This window comes from Chlorocebus sabaeus, chromosome 25 (genome assembly GCF_047675955.1).
Source record: "Chlorocebus sabaeus isolate Y175 chromosome 25, mChlSab1.0.hap1, whole genome shotgun sequence".
In the NCBI taxonomy this organism is placed as follows: domain Eukaryota; kingdom Metazoa; phylum Chordata; class Mammalia; order Primates; family Cercopithecidae; genus Chlorocebus; species Chlorocebus sabaeus.
This window is the reverse complement of record NC_132928.1, coordinates 67,402,579-67,424,248: the sequence shown is the minus strand read 5'-3', so window position 1 is coordinate 67,424,248 and position 21,670 is coordinate 67,402,579. Positions and strand designations below refer to the sequence as shown.

The 21,670-nt window shown below is 48.6% G+C and overlaps 1 long non-coding RNA gene across 3 annotated transcripts; it reads left to right on the top strand.

Moving 5' to 3' along the window:
* Positions 1–513: 513 nt before the first annotated feature.
* Positions 514–14,061, top strand: LOC103230720 (uncharacterized). 3 transcript variants are annotated; one of them, XR_012091306.1, is made up of 4 exons: positions 514–920; positions 1,511–1,617; positions 2,493–2,604; positions 13,857–14,061. It is a non-coding gene; the product is annotated as an uncharacterized lncRNA (long non-coding RNA). The 3 variants fall into 3 exon arrangements; XR_005236190.2 differs by lacking the exon at positions 13,857–14,061 and adding an exon at positions 4,970–5,247; XR_005236191.2 differs by lacking the exon at positions 13,857–14,061 and adding an exon at positions 4,790–5,247.
* The last annotated feature ends 7,609 nt before the right edge of the window (positions 14,062–21,670 follow it).

Here is a 21,670-nt window from a genome sequence, read left to right as displayed (position 1 = left end):
TGAACGGCTCTAGCAAGGTCCTGAAGGGAGGTCCGTGTAGCTGTGAGAGAGGGTAGGGGTGGCGCGGGGTTGTGGAGGAGGCACAGGTGGCAACCCAGCCTGTGCAGACCCTCCACTGCTGAATGTACATATAATTTTTATTTGAAGAGCAATGGAAATCCATTGAACTGTTTTAAGGAGAGAGAGGGAGAGAGACACACACACACACACATACACACACATACACACAGAACCCGGCCTCGGTGGATGTAGGAGGGAGAACTGAATGACAGCTCTCAGGTCTCTGATTCACACATTTGGATGCTCGCCGAGGGCACCTTCCTTTGGGAGCTTTGGCTGGTGTGGGGAACCAGTCAAGATGGGAGCCCTGGAGATGGCGTGTCTAGTGGGGAGAGGAGGGCAGGCTGGGCCTGAGATTGTGGGATGACCTGGGTCCCAGGCTTTTTACTTCCTCTCAGTCTGTTGGAGCCTTGGGGCTGGCAGGGAGGGTCATTAGAATATTCTCTGCAGAAAACTCAAAAAGCCCACAGGAGAATGAGAGTCTGTGCTATTTCAGCATTCCCTCCCATTTGACTCACTGCCTCAAGGGAATGTAAATGATAAATGAGAAACCTGCTCAAATAGCCTGGCTGGACCCAGGGTCTGCTTGAAGGCCTGTGCTCTGGCGCTGGAAAGGGAAGGGGGGAGGGGAGAGGGAGGAAGGAGAGATGATGGAGAGGGACAGGAGAAGAGAGAGGGAAAGGGGAGGAAACGGAAGGAAGGGAAGGAAGGGAGAGGGAACTAGGAGGGGAGGAGAGTGGAGGAGAGGGAGGGGCGGGAGAGGGGAGGAGGCACAGGGAGAGATAGGTGAGGGGAGGAGGAGGCCGAGGGGGAAGGCAGAAGGCCTGCAGCTGTCTGCAGAGCCCCACGCCTGCCACACGGTGAGTCACGGTGCCAGCTCCCACTGCCTGCCTCTATTTTTATATCAGCGCCTGCTCATATCTGACTCGTTAACTAAGCCTTCCAACTGGTGGAGGGGAATCTGGTGGCAGAGGATGAGGGCTGAGGGAATAATTTAGAAGTCTACATAGGAATTATAAAGCGATCCCTCTCTCTTATCAGGAGCTCTTCGCCTTTTTAATAACCAGGCACTTTCAGCTGCTGCTCTAGAGGGCTGTGCGGAGTTGCCAGCCCTCCCAGCAGTAATCAGGGTTCTGGGAAGGAGAACAGAGTGTCAACCAGAGCGACCGCCTGGGCTTTGGCACCAAAGGGTGGTAGCAGCTGCAGGAGGGGCTCGGGGAAGCTGTGCTAATAGGCACTTACATGTGACACCCACATAATAAGGATCCTAAACAGATGGTGGGGGGCTGCTGCTATCTTGCGGTGCACATAATAGATGATCAGAGCGAATGACAGGCACGAGGCCTGGGGCTACCATTCTGCAGAGGGTTGATTCAAATGGGTTGACACCTGCTGGCTTAGGCAGGCATCCCTTTCCTCCCTCACTGCTCCATGTGAATCTCTCCTGAAGCTGCGTGCCGGCTGGAAGAGGAGGATCTTCTCTGATAGAGGACAGATGTTCTGTGGTCAAGTGTATACCATTCCCTGCTAGAACCGCGGACAAGCTCAAACCAGAAGGTGAATGGTGAACATGGACATCCTGCTGCCTTCAAAGTACTCAGAAGAGGGGAATTCAGAAGAGGGGAATTCAGGTTTTCTTTTGCTAAGAGAAACTTGGGGTGAGCTGGGAGCCCTGCGGCACCCCCCTTTCTGCAATGCTGAGAGAGAGATGGGCAGCCAGAGCTGATGTGTGCTCCTGTGTGCCTGGGATGGATGCCGGCCCTGCTGTTCTCTCCCAGCTCCTGGGTTTGGTGGAGAAGAGGCATGGGCACATGTCTACTCTGTCCTCAGGAAGAATCCCCGTGTTCAGAGCAAGATGCTGGAGACCCAGGTTCCCAGGGCCTGCCTGCATGCAGAAGCAGAGTCCTGGCCCCAGCATAGCTCCAAGGGCCCGAGGACCATGCCTAGAGTGGGGACATCTGGCCGTGTCACAGACCTCTCCTTTCTGGGGGCTCCTGGGTGTCAGCTGTCCTCTCCTTCCCACACTCTGCCTGAACACAGAAGGAAGAAGAGGGCCACTGACAAAGGGCTTGTTCTTTCCCCCAGCCGCTTTGACAATAAGCACAGCTTTAAATCCAACGTAAGAGCCAGGAGAACGGCTCTGGTGGGCATCTCCCCAGGGTTCTCATGCTCTGGGGGAAAGACAAGAGCATCCAGACCCTGCCTGGGAGCTCCCCGGGCCCACGGCCCCAGTGCATACCCTGTGCTCTCCTGTGTCGCCCTCCCCCATCCCCTGCACCACCCTGTCCTTCTCTGCACTTTGGCCCCTTCTCGGGGACATTGTCTCTCAGTGCCTCAGGTGCCTGGCTCCAGGGAGGCCTGGGAGCTCACTTCACACTGTGCTCCCCACCCTTCTGATCAGGAATTCAAACTGCTTTGCCTTTCCTCCACAGGTACACGGAGCTGTGTGCGTGGGGTCTGCGACTCTGGGCAGAAGGTAGCCTTGAACTGCTTGGACACCCTCCCTCAGCACCAGCTTTCTGACTTACGTCTTGTTAATCTCAGGTACTCCTTGAGAGCAGTGACCAAGTGTCCTTTATAATGTGCCCCTTAGGAGCCCATGTAGGTCCTTACACCCAGGACTGGCTCAGGGAGGGCCTGGTGACTGATGAGCGAGTCTCCTGCCATCTCTGTCCACCCTGAACTGGGTGAAAGGATCTTTCCTCCGGGGCCAAGAACTTAATGAACCACCTGCTTGGGAGGAAAGCTAGACGTATTCCCATTGAGTAGATTTGAAAAACAAGGCTGATGGTTGATCATAAAGTCACGGAGCTTCTGTCTCTAGTGTCACGGAATGTTCGGAGGGGACCTGGTGGTGGGGATGGTGGGCAAGTCTGGGGCATGGAAGCTCTCAGACTCCTTCCTGGGTGGGAGATAAAAGGGAGTGTTTCCCTCTAGATCCCGTCAGTCAGAGCCAGTGTTGAGAACAGTACCCTCCGCCTTCCATAAGCAGGTTTTTACCTTTGCTCTCCTCTAAGCGACCTCGACCTCCTCATGTTTCATTTCACAGGCTCCCCATTATCAGGCTGCATTTATTCCCCTTCCCCTCTCTACAGCTGCCTGGTCCTCCTAACTAGGCTGAAAGTGCCTGAGCTGGTCTGACTGCAGCTCCTCTGCTGGCTCCAGAGCCTGGGACAGGAAGGAGGCTGTGGAGTGGGAGAAGCCTGAAGCAGGCAGTGGGGCGGGCCCATGGGGCTGTGCTCACTGTGACAGCTGGGCCACATGCCTGCCATTCCCTGCAGCATGCTCATCCTCTTGATATAGGGCGCTATTGGCTGCCCAGCCAGTGAGTCCTTGGGCTCTGGGACCAGACGCCCTGCTGCTTTTAGGGCAAGCCAGTGGGGACACGCTAGGACAGGCGTCAGCTTTCTTTCTCTCCTTGCATGGCCAGGGCCTGCAGCCCGCTTTCTGATTTGTGTGTATAATTAGGTCCCAGGGATTCCTGCAGCCTGGGTGAGCCTCAGTGGGTGGGGCCCACCCAGATTCCCACCCGGATTCCCACCCCATTCTGTGGAGGAACTGTAACGGGAACCTGAGCTCTGTCCAGGGTCCTCAGCCCGGCTGAGAGAGACCTGGCCCACTGCCTGCTTCCAGGCAGAATGAAGAAGGTGCCACTTCTCATCCCCACTGTCCCTGAGGCCACATGCGGCCTGCCTTGCTCAGATGTCCCTCCGGCACCCTGCGCCTGGTGGATCCTTTCTGTTCTCTAGATTGTCCTAGCTCACGGCTGACAAGGGTCTAACAGCTTTCTCCTCTTGGTAACAAACGGGCAAGTTTACCAGGGTGGATAATGTCGGGACCTACTGCTCCTGGAGGGGTGGGTGGGGTCCCATCCAGGGCAGAGCCCACCTTGCCCCACAGGCAGGGCCCTGTTAGGCTGAGCTTCGGGCTGGGAGGATAGCGAACTCTCCTGCCCTTTCCGACGCCTCAGGACTATTGACTGGAGGGAGAGGGGCCCTGCGTCTTTGAACGGGGGATACGGGCAGGACCCGGCGTATTTAGGCAAGTGAATCCCCTTCATTGACTGCGTTTAGCCAGGGGAAGCAAGCGCCTGCCCAGGCCCATCCCAGGGTCGTAGAGGTAACGCTAAACAGGGCGCCTTGGAGCTGAGGCGGTGGGGCGGGTTCGCGCTGCCTCGGCCTCGCCTGCCTCTGAGCGGGAGGGTGGGGGCTTAGGGCCCTGGCCAGGCCTGCAAAGCAGATCTGGTTGGATCTGATCGCTCCTCACCTCGGTTCGAAGGTTTGTGTGAAGAGCTGATTGCCCAGGAGGCGAATTCCCGAGGAGCCGCTGGAGAGCCGCGTGAGCGCGCCCAGCTGGGGCATCCGAGGGCGAATCCGGCTAGGGTGCCTTTCCTGTGGCGCGGAGCTGCAGCACCACAACCCGCGTGGGGCCGCGATCGCCCGCCCTCCCTCCACAGACTGCTTTCCCCAAAGCAGGCACCTGTCAGGCCAGGCTCATCTGCGTGCCCTCACCACCCTAGGGTGTCACCTCCCCGCGGTAACCCCTCCTCCGCGCACGCCAGATGCTCCTAAGTCCGCGGGGCGCTCCGGGCAGGGCCTGCTCCCCCTCCCCACCTCGCTCCCTCCCGGGACAGCCCCTCAGGAACCAGGGCTCCCTCTCGGGCTTTATCTGCCACATTTGTAAAGCAAGGGGCACGTTAATCACTTCCAGGGTCTCTCTTTCCCCCCAGCTCCGAGCTCCTGCCTCAGCTGCCGCTCCACAGCTCCGGGACGCGCAGGTCCCCGAATGCCAGTTTTGATGGGGGCGGCCTTCAGATCCCAGAGGACGCGCTCGCTCTGCATCCCCGGCTGGCGGCGCGGCACCCCTCGCCTATGCAGCAGAGTTAACTCGGGGCCTTTTGTGTGTGCAGGAGTTGTTCACGTCGTATTTTGCCTGTTGAACTCCAGACTCAGGGCACGTCTCTTCACCGTGGGGAAGAAAGGACACTTGTGAAAAACTTCTCCCCCGTGGCACGGACTGCGTAGGAGACAGTGGATGAAAGAAGCGACCAACCTCAGCATGAACTAAACCTAGAGACCAGGGCGGGAGGGGAGGAGAGAGGGGGAGAGGGGTCAGAGGCCAGGCTCTCTGTCTGGTGGAGAAGCCCAACCACTGCTTCTGAAACAGCAGAGACGTCTGATACACACAGAGGTCTTTTGTGAATGGCCTTTGTTTGGTTTTGGGGAGGTGTGTGGAGGATGCGACACTTTTTTTGATGGTGATCGGAGCAGGGGCTGAGACCAACCTTGGTTGATACGGTGCCGACCACAGGCTATAAACACGAGCTCAGAGGTAGGATAGTAAGTGGAGGAGAATGTCTGGCTGAGCCAGACAGCAGCAGAGGGGTTACATGTGATAACAATACCACAATGAGGAATTAACATTTGTGCTGCACTTGGAACAGTGCCTTGAGCAGGTGAAGTTCTATATGTGAGTTCATTGAATGCATTTTTAAAAGGATACGTTTTTTAAAACCTCAATTAGAACTCAAGCTTTTATTCAAGTAAACTTTTATTTTGGGCAAATTTGAGATTTGCAGAAAAATTTGAAGTTGCCCTGGTAGGACATAGGTTTCCACATATCCTGCATGCAGTTCCCCTTGTTAACACCATACATTACCTTGCTATAGCCATCACACTAAAGAATCAGTTGTGGAGAATTCTATTTTTTCGTTTGTTTGCTTGTTTTTGAGATGGAGTTTTGCTCTGTCGCCCAGGGTGGAGTGCGGTGGCACAATCTAAGCTCACTGCAACCTCCACTTCCCTGGATTCAAGAGATTCTCCTGCCTCAGCCTCCTGGGTAGCTGGGACTATAGGCATACACCACGACGCCCAGCTAATTTTTGTATTTTTTTTTAGTAGAGATGGGGCTTCACCTTACTGGCCAGGCTGGTCTCGAACTCCTGACCTCAAGTGATCCACCTGCCTCAGCCTCCCAAAGTGCTGGGATTACAGGCATGAGTCACCCTGCCCGGCCTATTTTTTTAATTATAAAAACATTATTTGTAGAGAGAGGGATCTTGCTTTGTTGTCCAGTTTGGTCTATGAACTCGTGGCTTCAGGGGATCCTCCCACCTTGGCCTCTGAAAGTGCTTTGATCATAGGTGTGAGCTGCCATGCCCTGGCACATTCACATTACTTAAACTCCCAGTTTGACTTGGATTTTTCCTGTTTTCCCATAGAATGCCCTCTTTCTATTCCAGGATCCCGTTGAGAATGCCACGTTATACATAGCTATCATGTTTTCTTATTCTCCCTGGTCTGTAATAGATTCTCAGTCTTTCCTTGTTTTTCGTGACGTTGACCGTTTTGAGAAGTCCTGGTAAGACTCCTTTGTAGATGGAGATTTGCAGAATGTCCTCAATGTGGATTTTCTCTGATGTTTCTCTCATGATTAGTCTGGGGTTATGGGTGTTTGGAAAGAACACTAAAGAGGTGGAGCGCCAGCCAGGTGAGGTGGCTTGCGCCTGCAGTCTCATTACTTTGGGAGGCTGAGGCTGGTGGATCACGAGGTCAGGAGTTTGAGACCAGCCTGGCCCACATAGTGAAACACCATCTCTACTAAAAATAAAAAAAATTAGCTGGGTGTGGTGTGGTGGCCGGCACCTGTAATCTCAGCTACATGGGAGCTGAGGCAGGAGAACTGCTAGAACCCAGGAGGCGGAGGTTGCAGTCATCTGAGATTGCACCACTGCACTCCAGCCCAGGCGACAGTGCAAAACTCTATCTCAAAAAAAAAAAAAAAAAAAAAAAAAAAAAAAAAATGAGGTGGAATGCCCTTCTCACGGCGTCCTAGCAGTGGATACGTGGCGTGCCATCCCTGGTAATGTTCACCCTAATCATTTGGTTAAGGTGGTGTCTGCCAGATCTCTCTACTCTTAAGTCACTATTTTTCACTTTTTCTACCACATTCTTTGGAACCCAGGCTTGTTGGGGGTGGGGAGATTAAACTCCACCTCCTGGATCGGGATGCATCTAATATATTGTTTGGAATCCTTTGTAGGGAGGAGCCACCCCTTCTCCCTATTCAGTCATAATTTACATCAGTATAAATGTACATATATTTATTTTGTACCTTGGGTTATAATTCAATTATTTGTTCTTTATTTTGTTGCTTAAATGGTTCCAGCTTTGCCCATCTGAAGCTCTTTTGGATTGGCCCCTCCGTTCTTTTGACATGCCCTAATACTTCTGCTTATCTAGCACTTCCTTACTAAGGGTGTTGATCTGTCTCTCGGGCTGCAGTGCCATGGTGTGATCCCGGCTCATGGCTGCCTCAACTGTTCCAGCTCGAGCCATCCTCCCACCCCAGCCTCCCGAGTATCTGGGACCACAGGCGTGCACCACCACACCCAGCTAACATTTTTAAAATTATTATTTGTAGAGATGAGCTCTCCCTATGTTGCCCAGGCTGGTCTTGAACTCCTGGACTCAAGCAATCATCCCATTTCGGCTTCCTAAAGTGCTGGGATTACAGGCATGAGCCACCACCACACCTGGCTGCTTATCTTATTTCTATCTCAAGAGGACATATGACCCCAGAGGACAACTAGATTACAGAGAGGACATCTGATTACTCTGTATTTTTACTTTTCACCCAGTTGCCTGCCAACATATAGCTACCGATGGAGTCAGACTGAAATGGCACATCCCCACAAAATAGCCCTCATGCCAGAGCCAGCTCTGGTAAGGATGGGAAGGCATCCTTTCCTCATGCTCTGGCCTTTGTGTTCTAGGCATCCTTTCTCTGGTCTCTGGGTGCCACCCTTCCCCCTTACTATGCTGGTAGCTGCTTGGCCACTTTAGAGCTGATGCTGGCACCTCCTGCTGGATGGGGTGTCCTTGCTCAGGAACCTCTAGGTGCCCTGGCTGGATCATTAGAGTCCAAGGGTTCCCCTTTCCTGAGGGGGAGGCATGCCCACAGGTGCTGCTTTGGCCACATGGACTATGAGAAACCTGGTCTTCGCTCCTGCAGGAAAAGGTCATTTTAGTCTTCCTCCTTCGCAGCACAATCTCCTCCCACCGCCAGGTGCTATTGGCTTCCTGGTCCTGCAGTCCGAAAGTGGCCCTGAATTTAGTGTCATTGCCTGAGCTCTGCCTCCACCTTTGGGGCCAATGGCAGTGACTGGCCACCGCCCCCACAGCCTGTTTTAGAGGAGTTTGTGGTCAGGGTGGGAGCGGGCCCCCGACTCCCTTCCACCTGTCCCTGCTCTGCACCAGGGCAAAAGGGCCGTGTCCCTGGAGCTTTGGGTCTCACTCACTCTGTAAGTCAAAGACACAGAAGACATATCCAAGGGACATACAGGGCTCATAGATCCCAGATGCTTCTGGATTAAAGGAGAAAGAATCTTGGCTGAAAGAACCCTGGAGGATGAAGCATGAAAGGTTTTATGAGGACAGGCTGTGTGGAGAAGACGTCCTCACTCTTCCTTCTGCTCAAGACCTTACCAGGTGGGGCCGTGCTGAGGGCATGTGGGGTGTGGTGCTTAATATGTGCTCCATCCTGGTATGTAAATCTAAGTCAAGGAGATAGGCTTTAATTGTGCACCCACTGTGTACCCAGCACTCTTGCTGGCCACTGGGGGAAATAACAGGGTAAGGGGAGACCTTGCTCCTGTCCCGAAGAGTTCATGGTCTTCAGGAGAAGGTAGGATGTGCAGGGACCACCCTGGGAGTATGGGTCCTGGTCATGCAGTTCAGATGTTCAGGGCCCGTGTGACCTCTGTGGGCTGGCACTGCTTGACAAAGGCTTCCCATAGGCTGGGGATTGGGAGGGAGGAAAGCGGGTGGTGTGTGATGTTTAGGAGCAGATCCTGAGCCTGAGGGTTATTGAATCTGTGTGATCACTCCCCAGATGTGTGATCTTGGGAGCTCCACCTTGCTCCTCCAAGCCTCTACTTCCTTGTCTATAAAACAAGAGAAATATTTGCAAGATTGTTGTGAGGATAAAGGTGATGTTGTCTACATAACGCTCAACTGGGTGTGTGGAACACAGTAGCCATTCAGTTACTGGTAGTAGCCGTCATTGTTATGTAGAAAGAAAGGGCCTTTCTAAAAGGGTGTCGAGGCTCACACCTGTATTCTTAGCACTTTGGGAGGACAAGGTGAGAGGACTGCTGGAGCCTAGGAGTTCGAAACCAGCCTGGGCAACATAGCGAGACCTCTCCATCGCTACAAAAAATTACAAAATTGGTGGAGCATGGTGGCATGTGCCTGTAGTCCCAACTACCTGGGAGGCTGAAGTGGGAGGATCACTTGAGCCCAGGAGTTCAAGGCTGCAGTGAGCTATGATTGTACCACTGCACTCCAGTCTGGGCAATAGAATGAGACCCTGTACAAAAAAAAAAAAAAAAAAACCCTAAATAAATGAAAAGGAAGGCCAAGTCCAAGGCCACCTGCTCCAGCTACTCTCATCCCCCACACTCTCGATGCTGCATCTTCTATGACGCTCCTGGAAGAACAGGACCACAGTCTTCTGTGGTTGCCTCAGATTGGAGCAGGCACAGCGGTCTCCTTACCTGTTCCCTTGGAAGCAGAAAAGGCTACAGTTGAATGGTAGACACAATAATGGCCCCCAAAGATGTCCATGTCCTAATCCCTGGAATCTGTGAACTTGTTATCTTAATATGGCAAACAGGACTGGTAAGGACCTCTGTAGGTGGGAGACCATCCTGCATTTTCTGAATAGGCTCAATTTAATCACAAGGGTCCTTATGAGAGGGAGGCAGGAGGGTCAGTCGGAGAAGGAGGTGAGACAATAGACACAGCATTGGAGGGGCAATGGCAGGAGGAGACCATGAGCCCAGGAGTGCAGGTGGCCTCACTCCTGGGCTCATGGATTCTCCCCTAGAACACAGCCTTGTCAACACCTTGATTTGAGACCCATTTCAAACTTGTGACCTCTAAAAGTATCATACATTTGTATTGTGGAAGCCACTAAATGAGTGGTAATTTGTTACTGCAGCAATAGAAAACGAATACAAGTGTGTTATGTAAAATGACCCTTTCCTGGGCTGATTTTCCTCTTCTTGGGATGGGCCAAACCTTCTGCAGAGGTTAATAGAGACCATGTTGCAAAGGGGCATGTTTTTCTTTGGGATCTGTGTTACAAACTTGTTACCCTGGGGTAATTAACACTGACACTTTCATTTCCATCACTTCCACATCAAAAGCAAATCTTTTATATGCATCAGTCCTACTTGGATGGAGGCAAACTCGGTTTCCCTTCTTTGGAGTTCTTGCCAATTCTCCTTGGAAGGCAGTAACGATCTGCCTTTGCTATTTAGAGCATCTTCATTTCCTGAATATCAGGATGACAACAATATCCTATAGATAGATCCTCTGCAACCTGAAGATTTATTTTCACACGTTGCTTTTTCTTTCCAAATAACAAAGCGTCTCCAAGGGAAAGGTAGCTTCCTGGAGCTGGGCGTGTGGGACGGTGGAGTTGGTGTGTGTGTGTGCACGTGCCTGTGAGTGTGGGGGCTCCATGTGTTCTCAGCCCTTCCAGAAATAGATGGGCTGAGCTTTCAGTGAGTTTGAGGAAGCCTTGGGGAAAAAAAAAAAAAAAAACCTGCTCTATTCTTTGGCATTGTAGCTGGTTTAAGATTAAACCAGAAATATGTCCCTTGATGTAAGGTTCCTCCGCCAGCCAGCAGGACTCTCCACAAATAGGAGTCCTCGGTTATCTCACAGACGTGGCCACTGAAAAAACTGGCAGAACCTCGGTCGTTCATCTGGAGCTCATGAAGCCACGTTGAAATGGCACCGGGGAGTTTATGTAGCAGCACTTGCACATGTATAATCTCAAACCTATGAGGTAGATGTTATTATTCCCTTTCACGAAGAATAGTTCCTCTTTTTTTCCTTGTTTTTTTTTTGAGACAGGGTCTCACTCTGTCTCCCAGGCTAGAGTGCAGTGGTGCGATCCTAGCTCACTGCAGCCTCAAATCCCTGGGCTTAAGCGATTCTCTCATCTCAGCCTCCTGAGTAGCTAAGACTACACGAACACACCACCATGCCCACCTAGTTTAAAAATTATTATTTTTAGTAGACACAAGCTCTTGTTATGTTGCCCAGGCTGGTCTCAAACTCCTGGGCTCAAGCAATCCTCCCACCTCAGCCTCTCTAAGTGCTGAGATTACAGGCATGAGCCACCGTGTGGCTTTTTTCCTTTTTCTTTTTTGAGAGCTTGAGATTTGGCAGGGCCTGTGTTAGGCTCCTTACTTAGTTACTTAGTACAAGTACCTTACTTAATTAGTACAAGTTGAGCATCCTTAATCTGAAAATCCAATACCCAAATGCTCCTGAATCCAAAACTTTTTAAGCACTGACATAATGCCACAAGTAGAAAATTCCATGCCTGATCTGGCACGGTGGTTCATGCCTATAATCCCAGCACTTTGGGAGGCTGAGGCGGGCGAATTGCCTGAAGTCAGGAGTTCAAAACCAGCCTGGCCAACATGACGAAACCCCGTCTCTACTAAAAATACAAAAAAATAGCTGGATGTGGTGGCACACACTTGTAATACCAGCTGCTTCTCAGGAAGTTGAGGCAGGAAAATTCCTTGAACCTGGGAGGTGGAGGTTGCAATGATTGTGCCACTGTACTCCAACCTGAGTGACAGTGAGACTCCATCTCAAAAAAAAGAAAAAAAAGAAAATTCCACGCCTGACTTCTGACCTCATGTGATGGGTCACAGTCAAAATGCAGTTGCACTACACAGAGTTTATTCAGTGTCCCCGAGGGGGAAAAGGCCCTCCCAGTCCCCTTTGGCTGCAATATATCTTTTCCACACATGCCCAGATCCCCCCATGCAAGCATGCTCACAAAGAGTAATGAAATAAAAACTTTGTTTCACGCACAAAATTTTCTAAAACATTGTATACAATTGCCTTGAGCCTATGTGTATAAGATGTATATGAAACAAAAATGAATTTCGTGTTTAGAGATGGGTCCCATCCTCAAGAGATCTCATTATGTAATATATGCAAATATTTCAAAATTCAAAAAAATCTGGCTGGGCACAGTGGCTCCCACCTGCAATCCCAGAGCTTTGGGAGGTTGAGCTGGGCAGATTGCTCAAGCCCGAGTTCGAGGTTGCAGTAATGTATGATGGCATCACTGTACTCCAGCCTGGGCGACAGAGCTAGACCCTGTTTCAAAAGGAAAAAAAAAAAAGAAAAAAAAAATCCCACATCCAAAACACCTCTGGTCCCAAGTATTTCAGGTGAGGAAGACCCAGCCTGTATAGTGTTTGGGAGCCCAGACGTGGGAGCCAAACTGCCTGGGTTGGAGTCCTGGCTCCCCCTCTTAGCAGCTGCATGGCTTTGCTCTCAAACTTCGTCACCTCTTCGTTCGTTCGTTCCCTCCTCTGTTAGGTATCCTGGAGATGGCTGTGAGGATGACGTGAGATGATATTTGTAGGGTGCTCAGAATGGTGCCAGGCATGTAAGAGATGCTCACTGTATCCTTTCAAGGCGGGTATTTGTAGCTGGCGCTTAGGTTCACTTCGGTGACTTGCTGGCCTCTCCAAGAAAGACTTCTTTCTCCCCATCAGTGAGAGAATTTCTTCCTACGTTAGGTTGTTTGGCTGTGAGGCAGTAACTCTAACGGGATCAGTCTGAGTCTTGTATAATCTGTGATGACCAGTTGATTTTCAACAGAGGTGCCAAGACAGTTCAATGGGAGAAAAGAATGGTGCGGCTCCTTTGGAAAACAGTTTGCAGTTTCCCCCAGATTAAATATAAACTCATCATAGGACCCAGAAATTGCACTTTTAGGGATATACCCCAGAGAACGGAAAGCAGGGACTCGAACAGATATTTGCACACCCGTGTTCATACCAGCACTCTTCACAATAGCCACAAGGTGGAAACAACTCAATTGTCCCCACCAGATGAATGGATGGACAAAATGCGGTCTGTGCATACAATGGAATATTATTTAGCCATAAAAGGATTGAAGAGCTGATACACACTGTACCGTGGATGAATCTCGAAAACATCAGGCTAAGTGAAAAGCCAGACACAAAAGGCCACATATTGTATGAGTCCATTTGTATGGGATGTCCAAAACAGGTACATCCCCGCAGACAGAGAGCAGACAGGTAGCTGCTCAGAGCCCAGGAGAGGAGAGGAATGGGGAAGAACTGTCTAGTGGAGGTGGGGTTCATTTGGGGTGAATGAAAATGTTTTGGAACCAGGGGTAGATGGTGGCTGCACAACACACAACACTGTGAATGTACTAAATGCCACTGAGTAGATTGTTCACTCTAACATGGTAAATCTTATCTTAATTTCATCTCAATAAAAAATTAAGGAGGGAAAATCGCTTGAACCTGGGAGGCAGAGGTTGCAGTGAGCCGAGATTGCACCATTGCACTCCAGCCTGGGCAACAGAGCGAGACTCCATCTTAAAAAATAAATAAATAAGACAATGATTACTCATGGGAGGATATGATGATGGAAAGAGGACAGCGAAAGACTTCTGGGTTGCAGTTACGTTCTGTCTCCTAATTAGGGTGTGGAATATACCAGTGCCTTTACCGTGTGTGAAAATTCATCAAGCTATGCACATGATCTGATGCTTTGCTGAATGTATATTATACATCTATAAAAAAGTTAAAATGGAAAAGAAGTGCCCAAGACAGTGCCTGGAGCATATGAGGGCTCCACAACTCTTCATCTCCACCCCTGCCCCCCAGCTCCCTCACCAGTCCTCCTCCCTCACCTGTCGGTCTTCCTGATTTCTTTCAGAAGTGCAGTTTAGAGAGGAAAGAAGCCTGTTTCAGTCCTCTCACCAATAGCTGATGTGATCTCAAGAGAGTTGCATTGCCCACAGTGGAGACTTCACACATCACAGCTAAATCCTCCAAGAGGACTCGGTTGTGGAATCCTAATGAAGAATGCAATAGGTAATCTACTGAGGGAAGAGTTTACTAGACTCCAGAAGGCAAGAAAAATGGGCATGAATGTTTAATATTTGAAAGGTTCTTTCTGCTTCAATTATTAAACACCACGCTAACTGGTACAAAATATTCTCTTAAATCATTTTCATGAAAGTGTCAAAAGAATTTTCTCCTATGTCAGGTTGCTTATGAGCAGGAGCTCATGCAGTTCCTCTCCAGAGGTGGAAGGGCGAGAGCCCTGCTCGGGCAGTGGTGGGTGGCGTGAGGAGCTCCCAGTGGAGCCTTAGGAGGGCATTCTGTGTGGATTTGTATCACCGCTCTTTTCATCAATGACTCCAAGAAGGAGCTGCAAGTACCACAGGCTTCCAGATCTTCAGGTGTGGCCTGGGACAGTGTTGCGTGCCTGTAGTCTCAGCTACTCGGGAGGCTGAGGAGGGAGGATCACTTGAGGCCAGGAGTTTGAGGCTGCAGTGAGCTAGTGTCACACCACTGCATTCTAGCCTGGGTGACAGAGACCTCACCTCTAGAACAAACAAACAAATAAAACACTTGTGGAGGATGCGCCTGCTGGTAGCTCCCTGTCCACCACATTCTGCCCACTGGGGTCTCTTTCAGGCCCCCAACCAAGCAATCTCTTTCCTGACCTGAGGCCTTTGCACAGCTGCTCCCTCTGCCTGTGAGTCTCAACCTTCCTCCTTTCTGGGCATCCTTCCCACCCTTCAGAGATCAGCTGAAGCATCTCCTTGCAGAGAAGCTGTTTTAAGCGGACCCAGGATTTGTTTCCTCAGGTCTGGTGAGACACATGAGCACAGGAATGACTGTCACGAAAGAGGAAGTTTATATGCGCAGGTCCTTAGAAACAAGAGGCCCGGCACGCCACTCAGAGCCGCACGGGGAGGTTCCAGGTGGCTCAGGAGGCAGAGGGGGAGTGAGGGAGCAGTGGGCAAGAGTCTTTGCTGTGATTTCCATGGGAAGGAAGGAGAGGGCAGGATAAGAGGGCTGAGGATGGGCTGGTTTGGATCATCTGAGGGCTGTGGGGCATAGGGACTATACCTAATTGGCTGGCTGGGGTGATTAGGGCAGGAAAGAGTGGCCCAGAGTGTGACAGCCCCACACAGGAGGTGGTTGGGGTGTTGGCTCTGGATGGGTTGGCTTGCATTTGAAAGGCTTGTTCACTTGCAGCCGAGTTGTTTACTCTCTCTAGGAATTGACTCACCCTGGGAGGGGCAGTCCCTCCAGGATCAGCAAGACCCCAGAGAAAATGCATCAGAAGTATCACAAATAAAAGGCATGCGTAGTCCAGAGACCTTCCCATAAGCACTCCATGTCTCTATAATGTTTATCGTATTTCCTCTGTCTCCTAGAGTTTTGTCAGTTTCCTTCACTAGAACACAAGGTCTGGGGAAAGCGACCGCACGTGTGTTTTCTAGTACATCCTGTGTCTAGCTAATGCCTGGAACTTAGTAGATGCCTAATAAATAGTAGGGAATTAATGAATAAATAAATGAAATTATATGTTTGCTTTGGCAAATTCTGCATTTTTTTTTTGAAACGGAGTCTTACTCTGTTGCCCAGGCTGGAGTGCAGTGGTGTGATCTCAGCTCACTGCAGCCTCTGCCTCCCAGGTTCACGCGATTCTCCTGCCTCAGCTTCCCGAGAAGCTGGGATTACAGGCGTCCGCCACCAAGCTCGGCTAATTTTTATTTTTTATTTTTATTTTTGTATTTTTAATAGAGATGGGGTTTCACCATGTTGGCCTGGCTGGTCTCAAACTCCTGACCTCAGGTGATCCGCCCACCTCAGTCTCCCAAAGTGCTGGGATTACAGGCGTGAGCCACTGCGCCCAGCCAATTCTACAATTTTAAAGGCTATTCTACTAAACCCCTAATTGTGTGTGTGGTATATTTTTTAAGTTGGATATGCCAGTCTCAGCTGCTGACAGCTCTGAAATGAAGCATATTCTTTCCCTGTTGTTGCTCTGCCCTGAGTGCTGTCAAATTTCCCAAGTGTTTTGACAAATCTTCCCACCCATGACTTCAGCAATGAAGTGCTGCCTGGAGGGGAAAGTGAGGGAGGAAGTAGACTGGCGCCCTGTAGCCCATGTCTTATTTTCTTTCTTTATTTGTTTTTAATTTGCATTTTGTATTTATTTCTTTGAAACAGAGTCTCGTTCTTTTGCCCAGGCGGGAGTGCAGTGGCGCGATCATAGCTCACTGCAGCCTTGACCTCCCAGGCTCAAGCGATCTTCCTACCTCAGTACCCCTGAAGCAATCTTCCTGCCTCAGTACCCCTGAAGCAGCTAGGACCACAGGTGCGCACCACCACACCAATGGCCAGGTTAATTTTGTAATTTTTTGTAGAGACAGGATCCACTCTGTTGTCCAGGCTTACTATTTAAGAACTTTTTTTAGGGCCAGGCACGGTGGCTCAGGCCTGTTATCCCAGCACTTTAGGAGGCTGAGGCAGGCAGATCATGAGGTCAAGAGATCAAGACTATCCTGGCCAACATGGTGAAACCCCGTTTGTGCTAAAAATACAAAAATTAGCTGGGCATGGTGGCATGTGCCTCTAGTCCCAGCTACTCGGGAGGCTGAGGCAGGAGAATTGCTTGAACCCGGGAGGCAAAGATTGCAGTGAGCTGAGATCACGCCACTGCACTCCAGCCTGGTGACAGAGTGAGACACCATCTTAAAAAAAAATTTTTTTTTTCTTTTAGAGACAAGGTCTCGTTGTATTGCCCAACTTAGTAGACGAGGCTGGAGTGCAGTGGCTATTCACAGATACGAAAATTGCACACCACAGCCTCAAACTCCTGGTCGCAAGTGATCCTCCCACCTCAGCCTCTGAGACGCTGGGACTACAGGCATGCACCATAGCACCCAGCTCTCCTTTTTTCTTTTTAAATTGACTTTTTTTGGGAGTGGGACCCTGAAAATGGCAACAGAGAGTGGGAAGGTGACACTATTACCAAAAGGTGTGTTAGGTGCACTGTCTCCAGCTAAATTTTTTTCTAAAGCAAGTCTCTACTGGGAAATAATATTTCTTCTAATTCCTGTAGAATTAACTCCCTGACCACACAATTCTCCAAAGTAGCCTAATGTGTGGCTGGCATTTTCCAAACATAGATGAATTCCCTTTGGCTGTGGAGCCAAACAAGTGACTTCCTGGACCAGAAGAAAGTGAAGACTCAGGGGAGGTGGGCTGCCAGCCCCTAGCTGCCGAAAAAGTGTAGAAAAGAGTCAATCAGTAAAACAAAAAGGGGGGAGGACATGGGAGTGGTGTGAAGGGGCCAACCCATCCCAACACTGGTTATTATCATTGTTTGGACCTTTAGAAATCCAATGTGTGAAAAAAATGTAATTGTTGACTTCACTTGTATTTCTTTGTTTACTAGTGAAGTTGAACTTTACTTTTCTTTTACTTTTTTCTTTATTTTATTTTATTTTTTTGAGACAGTGTCTCCCTCTTGTTGCCCGGGCTGGAGTGCAATGGTGAGATCCCAGCTCTCTGCAACCTCTGCCTCCTGGGTTCAAACGATTCTCCTGCTTCAACCTCCTGAGTAGCTGAGATTACAGGCTCCCGCCATCACGCCCCGCTAATTTTTGTACTTTTTAGTAGAGATGGGGTTTCGCCTTGTTGGCCAGACTGATCTCGAATTCCTGACCTTAGGTGATTCACCTGCCTCGGCCTCCCAAAGCACTGGGATTACAGGTGTTAGCCACCACGCCCAGACTATTTTATTTTATTTTTTAAGTTCTGGGATACATGTGCAGAACATGCAGGTTTGTTACATAGGTATACATGTGCCATGGTGGTTTGCTGGACCTATCAACCTGTCATTTAGGTTTTAAGTCCCACATGCATTAGGTTTTTGTCCTAATGCTCTCCCTCCCTTTGCCTCCCCACCCCCGGACAGGCCCTGTTATGATGTTTCCCTCCCTGTGTCCATGTGTTCTCACTGTTCACCTCCCACTTATGAGTGAAAACATGAAGTGTTTGACTTTCTGTTCCTGTGTTAGTTTGCTGAGGATGATGGTTTCCAGCTTCATGCATGTCCCTGCGAAGGACATGGTCTCATTCTTTTTTATGGCTGCACAGTATTCTGTGGTGTATATGTGCCACCTTTTCTTTATCCAGTCTATCATTGATGAGCATTTGGATTGGTTCCAAGTCTTTGATATTGTAAATAGTGCCGCAATAAATGTATGTGTGCATGTGTCTTTATAGTAGAATGATTTATAATCCCTTGGCTATATACCCAGGAATGGGATGGCTGGGTCAGAACTTTATTTTTTGTGGAGTGTGTGTGGAAGATGCTTATTGGCCAGATTTTTTCTCTGGTGACTTGCCTGTTTGTATCCTTTCTGCATTTGTTGAAGGGCATGTCCATTTTCCTTATTAGTTTGTGAAGACTATTTACATTCTAATATCCAGGCTGGTCTGCATGTTGTACATCGCTCTCTCTGGTTCATCAGTGCCAGGCAACTTCTTTCTGAATGGCCACGTTGAGGTGGATGTGCAGTTATTTACACACTATCAGTCAGCGTAGGTGTGCATTTCTATGGTTGGAGTCAATTTTTGGATTGCATGCTGGCAAGGAAAACTCTTGTCACTAGGGATGATAAATTTGCTTCCCTCAAGTGTCTTTGAATGAATGGGGCTGAGAGTACTTCATGGGCTTTACCAGCTGTTAAGACACTCTTGCTTGTTGAGTGTGAAAAGAAATATTGGGTGGTTCAAAGCCCTGGGTGACAGGGAGAATAATGATGAGGGCTTAGACTGGGAGATAGAAGCCTCGTAACTTGCAATGAGATCCTGGCAAGAAATGGAATTTCTCCAGGGCTCTTCTAAAAAGTAAGGCAGTGACGTTTAGGGGGTTCAGCTGGAGGTCTGTAGCAGTTGACTTGGGGAGACCAGCGAGTGTGGAGAGCAGATATGAAAGGGAACTTGTACTATTTCCTTTCTATACTTCTGTTCCACTTGAGTTTTATTTTATTTTTTTGAAATTGACTCTCACTCTGTCACTGCTCACTGCAACCTCTGCCTCCTGGGTTCAAACAATTCTCCTGCCTCTGTCTCCCGAGTAGCTGGGACTACAGGTGTGTGCCACCACATCTGGCTAATTTTCTTTCTTTCTTTTTTTTTTTTGTATTTTTAGTAGCGACGGGGTTTCATCATGTTGACCAGGCTGGTCTTGAACTCCTGACCTCAGGTGATCCACTTATCTCGGCCTCCCAAAGTACTGGGATTACAGATGTGAGCCACTGCTCCTGGCCCTTGAGTTTTATTTTTATTGATGATTGATTGATTGATTGATTTTTTTTTTGGGTGTTTTTTTTTGTTTTTTTTTTTTTTTAAATTTATTTATTATTATTAAACTTCAAGTTGTAGGGTACATGTGCACAACGTGCAGGTTTGCTACATATGTATACTTGTGCCATGTTGGTGTGCTGCACCCATCAACTCGTCATTTACATCAGGTATAACTCCCAATGCAATCCCTCCCCCCTCCCCCCTCCCCATGATAGGCCCCGGTGTGTGATGTTCCCCTTCCCGAGTCCAAGTGATCTCATTGTTCAGTTCCCACCTACGAGTGAGAACATGCGGTGTTTGGTTTTCTGTTCTTGTGATAGTTTGCTAAGAATGATGGTTTCCAGCTGCATCCATGTCCCTACAAAGGACACAAACTCATCCTTTTTTATGGCTGCATAGTATTCCATGGTGTATATGTGCCACATTTTCTTAATCCAATCTGTCACTGATGGACATTTGGGTTGATTCCAAGTCTTTGCTATTGTGAATAGTACCGCAATAAACATACGTGTGCATGTGTCCTTATAGCAGCATAATTTATAATCCTTTGGGTATATACCCAGTAATGGGATGGCTGGGTCATATGGTACATCTAGTTCTAGATCCTTGAGGAATCGCCATACTGTTTTCCATAATGGTTGAACTAGTTTACAATCCCACCAACAGTGTAAAAGTGTTCCTATTTCTCCACATCCTCTCCAGCACCTGTTGTTTCCTGACTTTTGAATGATCGCCATTCTAACTGGTGTGAGATGGTATCTCATTGTGGTTTTGATTTGCATTTCTCTGATGGCCAGTGATGATGAGCATTTTTTCATGTGTCTGTTGGCTGTATGAATGTCTTCTTTTGAGAAATGTCTGTTCATATCCTTTGCCCACTTTTGGATGGGGTTGTTTGTTTTTTTCTTGTAAATTTGTTTGAGTTCTTTGTAGGTTCTGGATATTAGCCCTTTGTCAGATGAGTAGATTGCAAAAATTTTCTCCCATTCTGTAGGTTGCCTGCTCACTCTGATGGTAGTTTCTTTTGCTGTGCAGAAGCTCTTTAGTTTGATGAGATCCCATTTGTCAATTTTGGCTTTTGCTGCCGTTGCTTTTGGTGTTTTAGACATGAAGTCTTTGCCCATGCCTATGTCCTGAATGGTACTACCTAGGTTTTCCTCTAGGATTTTTATGGTATTAGGTCTAACATTTAAGTCTCTAATCCATCTTGAATTAATTTTCGTATAAGGAGTAAGGAAAGGATCCAGTTTCAGCTTTCTACTTATGGCTAGCCAGTTTTCCCAGCACCATTTATTAAATAGGGAATCCTTCCCCCATTTCTTGTTTCTCTCAGGTTTGTCAAAGATCAGATGGCTGTAGATGTGTGGTATTATTTCTGAGGACTCTGTTCTGTTCCATTGGTCTATATCTCTGTTTTGGTACCAGTACCATGCTGTTTTGGTTACTGTAGCCTTGTAGTATAGTTTGAAGTCAGGTAGCGTGATGCCTCCAGCTTTGTTCTTTTGACTTAGGATTGTCTTGGAGATGCGGGCTCTTTTTTGGTTCCATATGAACTTTAAAGCAGTTTTTTCCAATTCTGTGAAGAAGCTCATTGGTAGCTTGATGGGGATGGCATTGAATCTATAAATAACCTTGGGCAGTATGGCCATTTTCACGATATTGATTCTTCCTATCCATGAGCATGGTATGTTCTTCCATTTGTTTGTGTCCTCTTTGATTTCACTGAGCAGTGGTTTGTAGTTCTCCTTGAAGAGGTCCTTTACATCCCTTGTAAGTTGGATTCCTAGGTATTTTATTCTCTTTGAAGCAATTGTGAATGGAAGTTCATTCCTGATTTGGCTCTCTGTTTGACTGTCACTGGTGTATAAGAATGCTTGTGATTTTTGCACATTAATTTTGTATCCTGAGACTTTGCTGAAGTTGCTTATCAGCTTAAGGAGATTTTGGGCTGAGACAATGGGGTTTTCTAAATATACAATCATGTCGTCTGCAAACAGGGACAATTTGACTTCTTCTTTTCCTAACTGAATCCCCTTGATTTCTTTCTCTTGCCTGATTGCCCTAGCCAGAACTTCCAACACTATGTTGAATAGGAGTGGTGAGAGAGGGCATCCCTGTCTTGTGCCAGTTTTCAAAGGGAATTTTTCCAGTTTTTGCCCATTCAGTATGATATTGGCTGTGGGTTTGTCATAAATAGCTCTTATGATTTTGAGGTACGTTCCATCAATACCGAATTTATTGAGCGTTTTTAGCATGAAGGGCTGTTGAATTTTGTCAAAAGCCTTTTCTGCATCTATTGAGATAATGATGTGGTTCTTGTCTTTGGTTCTGTTTATATGCTGGATTATG